Source organism: Silurus aristotelis, assembly GCF_946808225.1.
Source record: "Silurus aristotelis genome assembly, chromosome: 18".
NCBI lineage: Eukaryota > Metazoa > Chordata > Actinopteri > Siluriformes > Siluridae > Silurus > Silurus aristotelis.
Window position 1 is genome coordinate 20011196 of NC_139591.1, and position 12349 is coordinate 20023544.

At 36.8% G+C, this 12349-nt stretch overlaps 1 long non-coding RNA gene across 1 annotated transcript; it reads left to right on the forward strand.

The window, feature by feature from the left end:
* Positions 1–2378: 2378 nt before the first annotated feature.
* Positions 2379–4237, forward strand: LOC310740711. Its single transcript, XR_014537711.1, has 3 exons — positions 2379–2528; positions 3620–3737; positions 4001–4237. It is a non-coding gene; the product is annotated as an uncharacterized lncRNA (long non-coding RNA).
* Positions 4238–12349: the final 8112 nt, after the last annotated feature.

Here is a 12349-nt window from a genome sequence, read left to right on the forward strand (position 1 = left end):
ATGGCACACATTCTACCTCCATGACACTCATTCTATTTCCCATAATCCTCTTGCTCATCAATGATATGAACAAAGATTTGTCAGCATCTGACTATATTATATATTTTTGCTTGTTGAACATCTCATTCCTGCTTTTCTGTTTTGGATTTTGGGGTGTAGCTGTGGAGATTTGTGTTTCTTCAGCTCCAAGAGCACTTGTGAGATCTTGTGCAAGACAGTCAGGTTCTACAACCTTGCAGGCCAAGTCCTAAGAGCTCGCTTTCTGCACAGGAGAATTGTGATGCTGAAACAGGTGTGGGCCTTGTACAATTAAGCAGTGGTGGGTGAAGTACACAAAGCATGTACATGAGTAAAAGTAAAGAGGCACCCTGTAAAAAATTACTCCAGAAGAGTAAAAGTACAAAAGCATTCGCCTTCAAATGTACTTCGGTATCCAAAATCCCATGATTTATTATGGCTATAATGTTCCTATTATCATTTTTGTCACAAGACTCTTGCTAAACTCATTTTATGTGAAAAGACTCTAATGTTACTCTTAGTGCACCAGTCTATTAATAAAATTATATTAATGAGTCAAACACTGATTGATATATTTTACATTAATCATGAACGAATAACATTTACTTTGTTACTGTCCACCACTGAAAAAAAAATTGTAATGCTGTTGTATGCACTGATATTCTAAACAGTTGTGTGCTTCCATATTTGTCATAACAGTTCCCTGACCTTCTAATAGCCAGCAGAATGTATGGCGTAATAACTCTTTATCCAGTTAATTAATATACATATATCAATGTGAAGTGATTTTAGAGACATTCCCATTATGCCATTAAACATATGACTAGGTTTATGTTTGTTGGCAATCTAACTTCTTGTCCTTCATGTCCCCTTCACGCCCTCTTTCATGCTGCTTTCTGGTTGGGCTGGGTCAAAACCATTACACGAGCCTCTTATGGCGTTTCTCTGCTTTATTATGATTGACAGTGTTTTGGATTCTTTCAATTTGCATCTGTGTTTAACTGTACTTCCACCAATGGCTTCCACCATTACCTACTCACAAAGGCAGTCCTTTAATGGAACTACTGTAAGAGACCCGAACCTGTTCCAGCATGACGATACCCCTGTGCACATGGTGTGTTAAGAATTTGAGTGTCCTGACCTCAACCTCACTGGAACACTGAAATTTCACTAATTTGCTGGTGCTGAATCTACACATATTTCAAAATCTAGTGAAAAGAATTCACAGAATACTGAAAATAATTTTAACAGCAAAGAAGGAAATCAATCTAAAATGGAATATTCAACAAGCAGAGAAATTGTGATGACCAGGTCCCCACAAACCTTTTGGTCACTTACTGAACTGTATGAGCACGAAGATTCAAGTAATTTCACCTTAGTAGAATGCGCTTCATGCCAGAGTAAATATATTGGTGCTTTATTCATTTAACATTTGCGTATATAAAGTATTTGTTTTCATGCCTTGAGTAAACTATGATGTTACACAAATGACAGGCATAAATCATACTTAGATTCAGGGTTTACTGATCAGCTTATGTTGCCAACTCCAGCCCTTTTTCTCCTGGATTTAAAACCAACCATTCTCTTGAGGACATATTTAAAAACCTTGGAGCACCCAAACTTGTGAAAATGGTGAGTTGACTTGATTATTATTTAATAGATTTTGGTTATTATTATCATTATTATTATTATTATTATTATTATTAGGTCATTTACTTTAATTTATATTTATCTAATTCAAATGTCCTGCATCGCACTGGATTTGATTAGCTCTTTAGGATCATCATGATTTTAGAAGTAAATTGTAGGTTGTACACCCCAAAATTGTATTTTTAATTATCTTTTAGTAATTACTTAGCAAGTCAATTAAAATTCTACCCATGGGGTAAATACTTATACTTATATATTAACCTGTGTGCTTTTTTTTTTTTTGATTAATAATTAAAAACTATATTGTTTTTCTCCGAAATTTTCAACATTAAGAAATATTTTGTGTAAAAGCATGGGAATAGTAACAGAGTAACAACTTTGTACACTATATAGACTGTGCTTTTTTAAACATTTGTTTCCACATTTAATCTTCATGATCGTACAATAGCCTCCACTCTTTTGGGAAGATGGTCCATTCGATTTTGGAGTGTGCTTGTGTAGATTCGTGTCATGCTAGAATAGGTTTGGGTCTCCTAGTCCAAGTGAAGGGACAATTTATTTATTTATTTATTTTCAATTTGATTTGTGGTAAAAGTTTAGGGAAGAACTAAATATGGCTGGAAAAATCAGACATCCCAATATTTTCATCTATATAGTGTACAATTTTCATTAGTTCAATAGTTGGACATGCAAGCAAAGGTATTTAAACTGTGAAAATTAATCTGGATGTTTTTATATTTTTTTTCTTTTCAAAAAGAATATGTATATGCTGATAAAGAGGGCAGTGTTTGTGGGATTGGTCCTACTCTCTCTCGTCTCGGTCAGCTATGCTGATTGCAATGCTGCAGAAATTGAAGAAGGTGAATTATTTCACAGACACCTGCACACACGATAGATAGATAGATAGATAGATAGATAGATAGATAGATAGATAGATAGATAGATAGATAGATAGATAGATAGATAGATAGATAGATAGATAGATAGATAGATAGATAGATAGATAGATAGAATTAAGAACATTGTTTTCTCAAACAATGCAATATCTACCTTAGATTTATCATTTATTTGCCTACTCTAGTCTGAACACAGAAGTGGTAATCTGGCTTGTTTTAAAAAGATCTAGACAATAAAAGTATGAAATTACATAAAAAATGGAACAGAGAGCTATGTTTTCTCTCGACATGTCCGTTTCACAACATTTATGGCATTTGGCAGACACACTTATCCAAAGTGACTTACCATTTCTTTGATTTATACCGAACATTTGAGGGTGTATGGTGCTGGGATTTGAACTTACAGCCTTCTGAACTACTGAGCTCCTATTTCCCACAATGATCCGCAATGCCTCATTTGCCCATGGCATCATTTAAAAAAATAGTAACAGGAGGCAACACTATGATGCAATGCATAAAAAAACGCTCGACTGGTCCCACCGTTTTGAGAGGGAAGAGGTAGGTTTACATAAAGACTCTTTTCTGTATTGGCACCAAACTGGTGGAATGAACTTCCCCTGAATGTCCAAACAGCTTCTTCAAACGTTGAGTGAAGACTTACCTCTTCCCGAAACTCTTGAACGAGCAATAATTTTTCTGTTTGTTTCATGTCTATGTAAAAAATGTGTGCAATAATTCTTACCTTCCTTGGTATCCCAAGTTTGCAACCTAGTGATCCAGTGTTGATTTATTAATTGATAGAGACTTTAAAACACCTTTGTACATCGCTCTGGATAAGACCCACTGCTAAATGCCTTAAATGCAAAATAACCATTTTCAATTGCCATGAACTATCCACTCATTGTTTAGCATTTAAACCTCCCTGTAATCTCCATTCAAAGCTTATCCAGGTATTATCCAGGTTTGCTAATGTCGCCATGTTGTCACAGAATACAAATATTATTTTGTCTATTCATGTAACATTTTGTTCAAGTTAAACATTGACTTTCTTGTAGGTGTGACTCACTGTCAGGATCTTGTGGATGGAACGTGGCACATGGTTGGATCCATGTGGACAAACAGCAAGTGTGAACAGTGCTCATGCAGTGCTAGTTATCTTTCTTGCTGTGACGGGTAAATACACAACATAGCAAGATGTCAAACATGTAGATTTTTCCCACAGAAAATTATTTCATTGCCAAAAACTAGGAGGATAGATTCAAATATTCAACATGTTTAGTTTTACAAATGATTTAAATGTAAAATAGTGAATAGTGCTATTATGGGAAAATAATCAACCCACAGCAGGGTCACATGACATCCGCCTATCATTGAGTATTTTTTGTAGAATCTTTACATTACCTATGCACTAAACTTTTGTTTGCACTTATTTTCAGATCGCCAACGGGCGTTTCCAAAGACTGCACAATCGAATTTGATTATGAAACCTGTACATTTGATCTGATTAATAATATCAATCCAGGTGGATCATGTTCCGTTGAAGAAAAGTGATTGTAAAGATGAACCTAATAAAGGTTTATCAAGGATGTCAGAGACCAGAAACAGAAAAACAATATGCTTAATGTTACCTTGAACCTATTCTTAACCTACAATAAACCATTATTGAAGCATTACTGCTAGTAAGAGTCGTGATTTGATTCATCAATAAAGCTGACAGGGTGTTGGGGGAATAGTGTTGGTTCAAATCCTCCCTCTCCCCTTTTATGAAAAATTCACATGCTTTGGGCTTCCTACAAAAATTCTGGATTCTTCTCCCAGTTCAAAGACATGCAAAGTGTGTGAATGAGTGTGTGAGCCTGCAATTGGGCCTTCAGTGATTTGGCACCTGCATCTATGGTGTCCCCTGCCTTGTGGCTGGAGTTCCCTAGGATAGGCTCCAAGTTCCCCTGAAGCCCTGTGTAAGATAAGCAGTAAAGAAAATAGATGGATGGAATAAACCTGAGTCAGGTCTCATAATTAATAGAAAAATAATGTCTCCAGCATTGTGTTCACCAAGGAATATTTGGTCTGTTTAAAGGAACCATTGGGAAAAGTCAAAATTCTTTAATGGCCAGGCAATTGTACATAGTACATTAGTTTTAATTACTATCCGACTTTCTTTCCACTAAAAGCTCTTCTCTGTGTTATTTTCCCTGTTCCTATTGATGTTGTACTGTTTTGGGAAGGAGTCTGAGTTCCTTCTACCAACGCTTTTCTGTTTTGTGGAACCACTCCTAGGAGTTTCAGGCTGAGTGGGATTCCATGAAAGCAGTGGTACTTGAAAATCCAGGATGCATTGAAAAGGTTCCACCAGTAGATGATTTTAAGATATTCTTGGTCCAAGAATCAATTTTGGCACACCCTGTTGATCTGATTGTTTGTCACAGTGGTAACTAAAGAACTTTCTGATCTTTTGGTCAGTCCTTGACAATTGGTCAAGGATGAATTCCTGAGTTGAAGTTGACCATGACCCCCCAGACACTCAAGACATGTCATATAATTGTGAACCTCAGTCCATGACAACAATCCAAGTTATTACAGTGGATGTGTATCTCAGTAGTTAAGATACTGGGCTTATTAGAAGGTCAAAAGATCAATTGAGTCAATCAGTATGCCAAATAAGATAAATCAAAGATTGCCAAAGTTTTTCCGACAAAAATCAAACTTGACTGAGGTCCAAAAACTTGGAAAAAGCTTTTGGAAAATAACGACCGGCTTCATGTCCCCCGTTAGAGGTCACTGATATTACAATCATATGGCTGTAGAGCATATAGTTTGACAAGCTTTATTAGGTGATTAACTTTAATATACTATTAAAGGGAGTGTTTAAAATAAAATAAAGCTTCATTATTTAAGCAGATTAGAGAGTAAAAATTGTTAAACATTATGAAATCATAAATAAGGGGAACCATGGCAACTTCTTTTTAATCATACAGTTTGGTATAATGAAGCAGAACATGGCCATCGGTCAAGTTTGATTTTCGCCATTTCAAAGCAAAAGTTTGGGTACCTTTGCTATATTCAATTCTATGTTCATTGTTGTTCTCTGCATTACCTGTTTCCAGACCTTGAACTCCAAAGTCACATAAGTGAAAAACAAAAATCACGTTGATGGAGTGTTTACTGTCAGAGAGTAACGACGGGAAATTATTCAAGTTGAATTATAGAATAATAAACATAGTATACATACGCTTGTATATTCGCTTGTATAAACGCTTGCTTTAAGCAGGAATTATTCACAATATATGGAAATATAACTGTAAAATAATTAAATATTCATACAATAAATAATAATAAGGATTTTGTAAAAAAAATTTAGTATTATTAAATTAATGATGAATTATTATTAATAAATGTTAGAATGAACAAATTTATACATTCTTTTATAATCTTTTAAACTCTGTAAAGCTGCTTTGAGACCATTTTCATTGCTAAAAGTGCTGTAAAAATTCTTTCAATCCATTTCACATTTAATCTCCACAATTCCTAGAAGATGTTCCAATAGATTTTGCAGCGTGCTTTTGGAGATTTGTGCTTTGTTTAGCCACAAAGGTACTTGCAAAGTCAGGCAATGATGTAGGGTGAGGAGAGTGCAGTCAGCGTTCCAATTCATCCCGAAAGAGTTCAATAGGATTAAGGTCAGAACTCTAGAGCAGAAGATCCTCCACTCCAACCCATGGTAAGCAGATCTTCCTGGACTTGGCTTTGTGCACAGGGGCATTGTAATGAGCGAATGGGTCTCCTAGTTAAAGTAAGAGGATAATTTAATGCTACTGCATCCAAAGACGTCCAATAGAATTGTGTGCCTCCAACTTTGTGGTGTCAGTTTGCGAGAGAACCACATCTGGCTGGATAAGGTCAGGAATCCCAATACTTTTGTCCATATAGTGTATTCTAATCATTCTCCATACATTGAGCATTTTGAGATTTGTCATAATTTTTGAGTTTATTGTTGAACTCAATGTGACCTTGTGAAAAACTCCCTGGGAAAGTGCCTGCCTTGTAGCTATGCGTCTTGTTAAGAAAATACGGATGGAAGTGCAGCGAAATGAAACATAATCGCAATCGTGAAATAGGAGAAGGCAAACAAGATGGAAAGGGCAAAACAAGAACATAGAAAAACAATACAACATGAAACAAACACCTTAGCACACATTCACTTTGTTGTCACCCTGAGTGACATGAAGCTGGTTGATGTTTTCCAAATGTTTTTCCATATTGGGCTGCAGCCAACTTAATGTCAAAGTCAGGACATTATGCAGCTGAAAAATATTTTGCTTCTTAGTTTACACTTGTTCAAGTTCATCAGGCTGAAAGTATATACACATATTTAGATTTAGGACCACCAGGGCCTTCTCTGCTGGCGTAAACCCATTTATTAAATTATTCCCGATAGTCCATTCTGTTTATTTCATAGTGTTTCTCTCTGCTTCAAGTAGCAGTGCACCCAAATATCTGATTATGTTGGAGTTTCTATCCAATCAGATTTCAGTCGTCACATTATGTGTTGCCAGGATCAAAGGAAACTGATGTAAGGCCTTTAAGCTTTTTTCAGTATAAACGCTGTTCATTGAAGCTGTTGTTTTAACTCACAGCATTTGGTTGGATGTGCTGAGAGTTCGCGATTCAGAGCTTGCAACCCTCATCTGTAGCAAACTGCGCAAGCTCGAATAGACTCGTGTGGATTCAATAACTGTTTTTTCATCCCACAATGGCTGACAGAGGAGAAGAAACTGAATTGGTCTTATCGATAAAAACGCTGGACATTGTGATGAAAGCTCGGCCAAAACATTCCAAAACAGTTGTGGAGTTTTTTTCATGGCCGAGTTATACTTTTGCATTTTCTTTCCTGTAGTATTTGCACAAAAACACACAAATTGCATTTTAAATCCCCAGAAAAACTGTAATGCACAGAAAAAAAAACCTTTCATGAGGTTAATATTGATGCTTCTGCTGGAGATGATGTATGCAGGCTAAATTTGCTAGGCATAAATAAGCATTTGCTTCAGTAGTGCCATTTATTCTCACTGTATGAGATACTTGTCTGTGATGAAGCGTTCTTATATACTGCGTTTCTCTATAATGGTTTCTTTACCCGTGGCGTCATAATGACGGTATTAAGAGGTGGATTGACTGAGTCAGGACACCGAAAGCCTGTGTGTGAAAGGCATTTAGTCACTGATTAATTGTATGTAATATATAACTATATCTAATATAATTGAAGATAGATAGATAGATAGATAGATAGATAGATAGATAGATAGATAGATAGATAGATAGATAGATAGATAGATAGATAGATAGATAGATAGATAGATAGATAGATAGATTCAGATATATATAATATTTTAAAGTTTCTGCTCTGTATACATGCAGGAAATTGGCAAACACTTGAAAATGGCCAGAGTCCGCTTGAAGAACATGATAAAGAAGGTCAAATTTCCTGTTTGTTTGGTTTTTTTGCGATGACCATCATGCAGAAAATCTATCTCACAGAAATCATGCAGGAACTCTATTGCACATGTCTGTATAAGGATTATGGGTCGATGTGCATTGTTTTTTCTAAGTCATATGTACTGTTTACATATTTGTTTAAAGATTTAGTGACACTGAAGCGTTAAATTCTGTGGTTTGTTTACTCTGTCCTGATTACTATCATGGTAAGCTTGATGTAAGCTGCAGAACACAGCTATCCCATGCACCAAAAAAAGTGAGACAAAAAAATAAACACTGTTATCCCAGAATGATTTAGTATGTTCAGCATGTAAATTCTTGCAAACAAACTAACAGGTTTTCCTAATTGCGAGAGTGAAAGGGGAAGTTTATAGTACTGTGGTGAGACCTGAGATGTTGTATGTATTAGAGACAGTGGCATTGAGTAAAAGACAGGAGGTGGAGCTGGAGGTAGCAGAGCTGAAGTTGTTGAAGTTTTTGTTGGGAGACGGATGATCTGCTGTGGCGACCCCTAATGGTAGAAGCCGAAATAAGAAGAAGTAGTATAATGCAGCATTTACCTGCAGCCCACAGCCCTCAATCAAGTTTGATTTTGAGCCTTTCATATGAAAACTCCAGCCCTTTTCCTGGTGTTCAACAGGGTTGAGATCAGAGCTCTATAGCAGGAGATCTTCCACTCCAACCCATGTAAAGTATGTCTTTATTAAGCTGGGTTTGTGCACAGGGGCATCATCATGATGGAACAGGTTTGGGTCTCCTAGCTCAAGTGAAGGGAAAATTTACAATCCAATTGTGTTCCTCCAACTTTGTGGTATCAGAATGCAGCACAAAGACATCTGGCTGGAAAAGTCAGCAGTTCTAATACGTTTATAGTGTATTTTAATAATTCCATTTGAAGCAAAAGTTGCTTCAAATGGAAATACTTCAGAAAAGTACAGATACACACAAAAAAACTACTTAAGTACCATACCTACTTCCTTACTGTCCACCACTGATAATAATGGGTACATGCAAACAGCTGTGGACAATGTGGACAAGTGAAGAAACAACCAATAACAGGAAAATACAATACATGGCATGAAGACATGGTAGTAAGAGGATCATGTCAGCCACCATGTCTCTGCTAGCAGTGTAAGTACAGTACTGGAGCTAGCTAGCTTAACTTTTGCTAGTAGCTAGCAAATTTCTAGGTATTTTCCCAAACTTGAGTACACCACAGAGTACCTTCTCAAAGTTATTGTTACTCATACTGTTACCTACTTGCACATTAAACTTAATGCTACCATTTCAAGCAGCATGAATAATTTTTCTTACATGCCACGCCATCGCTCGCTCAGCTCATTAGCTAGATATCTGATGCTCTCGTCTTACTTCATTTACCGCCGCAAAACTGTAGCGAGAAGCTAATTATACTGTGCGCTTGAGCATAAATATAGTGGCAATAAAAAATTGTGCTGAATAAAATGAAGAGCGTAAAAAAAGAAATCCACACACACATATACACACACAAGCAAGGGCATGCAAAGTAATAGATGTGAAGCCTCACTCGACTGGGTTCATCTTCACAACAAACTCAAGGACATGGATTTGCTTTGGATAATAAGCTGAAAGCATTTTATTTATTTTATTTATTATTTTCTGAGGAGGTAATAACATGTAAAAGCAGTTCTGCTTGAAAGGAGGTTGTTGCTCTCTGGGTTGCAGATGTAACTTTTGGCTTTGCTACGTCGGGTTTGTATTCTCTTGTGATTGTTGAACTTTTATTCAGGATATAACAACGCCACTGTTCTGTGGTTTTAAAGAACTGTCTAATAGCTGGCCAGCATTATACGAGGTGGTATCAAAAAGTTTCGAAAGCTAATGGTGTTAAATGGTGCTATTCTGACCACGTGCAATGTCTGCGATTTTATCATGGACAGCAAGTTAGAACAAAGAGCAAACCTGCGTGAAACAGAGACATTTGACATGACATACGTTTGGCATATGGTGAGACTGCAATGAGACGGTTGAGGTGTTTTGAATGGCACGCACTCTTCAAGAGCAAAAGAACATCACTGGGAGATGACAAGAGCCTTGGAAGACCTTCAACGAGCATAACCACAGAAAATGTTGAAACCATTCAGCAACTTGTGCATAATGATTGTTGGCGAACAGTCCACGTGATCTCACTTTCGCACCCACCCTATTTGCCGGATTTGGCTCCTGAACTTTGCCCTCTACCTGAAGATGAAGATTTAGCTCAAAGGTCACCGTTTTAACACCATTGCGGAGTTCCAGCTTGAACCGCAGAAGGTGCTTGACACGCTTCGACAAGAAGAATTCCAGGACACATTTCAGAAGTTGCAGGAACACTGGGAGGTGCTGTATTGCTGTGTAAGGGGACTATTTTGAAGGTAATACTGTGTAAATGTAGATAAATAAAGTACTTTCTTGTAAACAGAGCGAATCTCCAAACTTTTTGAAACCATCATGTAACTAGTTTATATATCTATGCTCTGCTATAGCTATGCTTTCAAGCATAAATTAGAGAACATTTTAACAATGAGCAAACAAATCCAAAGCCAAAAATGCAATACAATCGTGGGCCGAACTACTTTAGAACAGCGCATCTAGGACAATGCAAAAACATGAACGTGAAACAAAAAAACACCAGTAAAAGAAGAAATAAGGAATATGAATTTAAATGCTTGCTACAATTACTTGGTAGTGAGTTGAACGAATCAAAGTTCTATTTAACTGTGGCTGGAAGGGGGTGTGTATTTGTAAACAGATGTAACTAATCAGTATGAGGTTGATTGTAAGAGTGCAAGGTTGTCTTGGGAGTTGGAGTCTGGGGTGACCATGTTTGAAGGCAGCAGTGTCTCATGGAAAATCAAGTTTGAGTCTGGCAGTGACCTGACGCCTTGGTGCAATTTGTAAAACTGTCACAGCTCAAACAAAACAGTTAGCTACACTACATGGAAGTTTGTGGACACCTGAACGTTTGTGTTTTTTTGAACATCCAATTCCACATTTAGTCCTCATTTGCTGTTATAATAACAGCCACTCTTGATTCTCCACTAGGTTTAGGAGTGTGTTTCTGGGGATTTGTGCTCATTTAGCCACAAGTGTGTAAGTTAAGGCAGGTATTGATGGAGGGTGTGGAAGCCTGGGGTTCCAATTCATCCCTAAGGTGTTTAAAACGGTTGAGGTCAGAGTTTAAGTTAAGACCACTCAAGATCTTTTACTCCAACCCATATATAGCATATATTTATGGAGCTGGCTTTGTGCACAGGGGCCTTGTCATGCTGGAAAAGGCGTAAGTCTTCTAGTTCAAAGAATTTGGTCCCTCTAACTTTGTGGTAACAAAGAACCACCCCAAGTGAAACATTTAAAACTTAAGTTTAAAAACATATTTTTCTTTGCATTTTGGCCTTCCGTCCACAGTGAGACTACGTTTTGATGAATGTATTTTTGAAACGTTCTCCAAAATGGCTAAAATTTAAAACGGCGTTACTACGTCACAGTGTGGACTGTAAAAACAGAGGAATACGGAAAAGATTTTTCAGGCAGAAATGACGCAGGTCGAAACGGCTTATGTTTTGCTCAAAAGCCGTTTAAATACAGGGACGTATGCGTTTTAGTGTGGATAAGCAACTTTTGGGAAATAATTAAAAACAATAGTGTTAAATGGTAATTCGAGGGAAAATGTGAATCAGGTGCAGAAGGTCATGTGGTATGACTGTGCAATGGCTTGTGGGAAATGTCAACCATGTCTATATTCCTGACCAAGAGCTAGGCCCATAAAATAATTCATAAAAAGAATATTGGTGTTCCTCGTTTCTATTATATTTACATTTTTCTTGGTTAAATAACAATATTGTTTATGTTCTGGACTGACTTGTTACCATAGAAACAATCCGTTATTTGAGCGAGCACATTGTTAGGCAGCGTTCTAGAGGAAAATTTATCAAGACTTTTCAGGGAAACTGAAATCGAAGACATCAGCAGTTCTGTTGTGTAACGTTCGGGCTTCTTTATCCGAGATGGAGTATAAGTTTGCAATAAAGCCACAATAGACATTCACAAAACTCGTAATACGCCCCCTATTGCGAAAATCATTGACAAAGATATTGAACATTAAAAAAAAAAATAAAAAATCTGCATAGAAATGTAAAAATTAATTAACGTTATCTTCATTTCCCACCGGAGAGATGAACTAAATTAATTAAATTCGAAGACTCAGAGGCATGCGTGTTAGAAAAGCTGGTTAATTAAAACTTTTCTATCTCTTTTTACATCTTGTGGTGGAG